We start from the raw sequence: 2,500 nt of genomic DNA on the forward strand, positions 1-2,500 counted from the left end.
ATTCGCGATTGGAAATATATAAATGTCTAACTGCATATGGTTATGAAGAATTTTTCGTTCGATTTTCATGCCATTTGAACTAGAAATATAACTCTCTGCTAAGAATTGGTTGATAATATCAGACAGATTGATGTTTTGAATATTACGTTGCTATGACAACAACGCCAAAACTAACAAGAATAATAACGGTAAGGAGAAAAGTTCGGTTGCCTAGATTTGATGAAAACAAAAAGGAAAACTGGAATATTCGAAATGTTCCATAAAATACAAAATATATCATAGCTTCTGTAAACGTATCAAATATTTAAGGAGCATTGAAGGAGTAAAAATCGAAGATAGTTATTGATATATGCGATCGATTGCTTTATTAAGGGGGGGAAAAAACTCACCAAAATAAAAGGATTTTTTTACGGAAATTAGAAATAAATGCACCGAAGTTGGAACATTCCTTCTCTCTCTCTCTTTCTCTCTTTCTCTCTCTCTCTCTCTCACTCTCACACTCTCACTCTCACACTCACACAAAAACATACGTACACACTCACACAGAGAAACGATCAAATGTTTATGTATATATATAATTATCTATATAAGAATAGACACAGATACATACGCGTATCTACATGTATAAAAACGCCTGTGTGTGTATGTATGTATGTGTGCTTGTGCGTGTGCATATCTGTGTGAGTGTGCGAATATTACATATATATACACACATATATGTATTTATGTGTATATATATGTAGACATATATATGGTGTATCTATCTATCCATCTATCTATCTATCAAAAGGCGGCGAGCTGGCAGAAACGTTAGCACGCTGGGCCAAATGCGTAGCCGTATTTCGTCTGTCGTTACGTTCTGAGTTCAAATTCCGCCGAGGTCGACTTTGCCTTTCATCCTTTCGGGGTCGATAAATAAAGTACCAGTTACGCACTGGGGTAGATGTAATCGACTTAATCCGTTTGTCTGTCCTTGTTTGTCCCCTCTGTGTTTAGCCCCTTGTGGGTAGTAAAGAAATATATCTATCTATCTATCTATCTATATATATATATATATATATACATATATATGGTATATATACATATATATATCATATATATCATATACATCTTTTTATATACACATATTTTATATACATATATATATATGCATAATATATATATATATATATATATATATATATATATATATTATATATATTATATCATATAAAATATATCATATTAAATATATATATATACATATATACATTGTATATATAATATATATATATATATATATACATATTTATATGGATAGTTGCTTGTCGTAAAGTAGACAGTGTCTTCGAAATTAATTCACGACTAGCTAGAAAAACTAGAGTGCTATCATTCACCTCAGAAGTGACTAGACGTTAAACAAGGAACGCCATGTTGGATAATGAAATCGTAGATGCGTCTGATAGAAATGCAGGGTGGTCACGACAGGAAGTCTTTGATCTTAGGTCTCTTAGATCACGGTTGTATAAATGCCTAAATAAATGAGGTATTAAAAAAATTAGCCGATATTATGTCGAAATCGATAGTCGACCAACGGAAATCGAATACCAACACAAGTGTAATGGCGGGTCGATATTCATGTTTACAAAAGTGTACGTATGTATTCGCATGCACATCTTATCTTTATTATTAATGCAAACTGATAAAATGAGAACATGATTCAAAATGTCCTTGCCAGGAACCTTACATATCTATATTTTGCGCTTCACACATACGTGCACGCCCGCACAAGCACAGACGCTCTCGCATACGAGGACATCGGAGTGCACAGGCCTAGGCACGTATTTATGTTTACATATTTATTGCATATTTGCATGTGAATGTGTTTAGATATGCATATATATATATATAAATATATATATAAGAAATTTTTGCGTAATAAGATAAGAAATGAAGGCTGTATAAATATTAGAGTATTTATAGATAGAATGTCTTACAGCTGTTTCTAGGATATTAATTAATAATATCCATTCATCGGAGATATTATCAATATCGGAGGGATATCTTAATTAATATCCTAGAAACAGCTGTAAGACATTCTATCTATAAATACTCTAATATTTATACAGCCTTGGTTTTTTATCTCATTATGCAAAAAATTCTTATATACACACGCTGTCATAGGACCAACGTTGAACACTGTATTTGCAATATTACCGAATCTTGAACTTTACTATGGTCTGTCTATAGCACTTATTCAGCATTACCTCACACACACACACACACACTCCCACACACACACACACATATATATATATATATATATATATATATACGACGGGCTTCTTTCCTGTTTCCGCCTACCAAATCCACTCACAAAGCTTTGGTTGGCCTGAGCCTATCATAGAAGACACTTGCCCAAGGTGCCATGCAGTGGGACTGAACCCAGAACCATGTGGTTGGGAAGCAAGCTTCTTGCCATACAGCCATGCCTGTACCTATGGTAGTACAGAATCCTTGA

This window comes from Octopus sinensis, linkage group LG28 (genome assembly GCF_006345805.1).
Source record: "Octopus sinensis linkage group LG28, ASM634580v1, whole genome shotgun sequence".
In the NCBI taxonomy this organism is placed as follows: domain Eukaryota; kingdom Metazoa; phylum Mollusca; class Cephalopoda; order Octopoda; family Octopodidae; genus Octopus; species Octopus sinensis.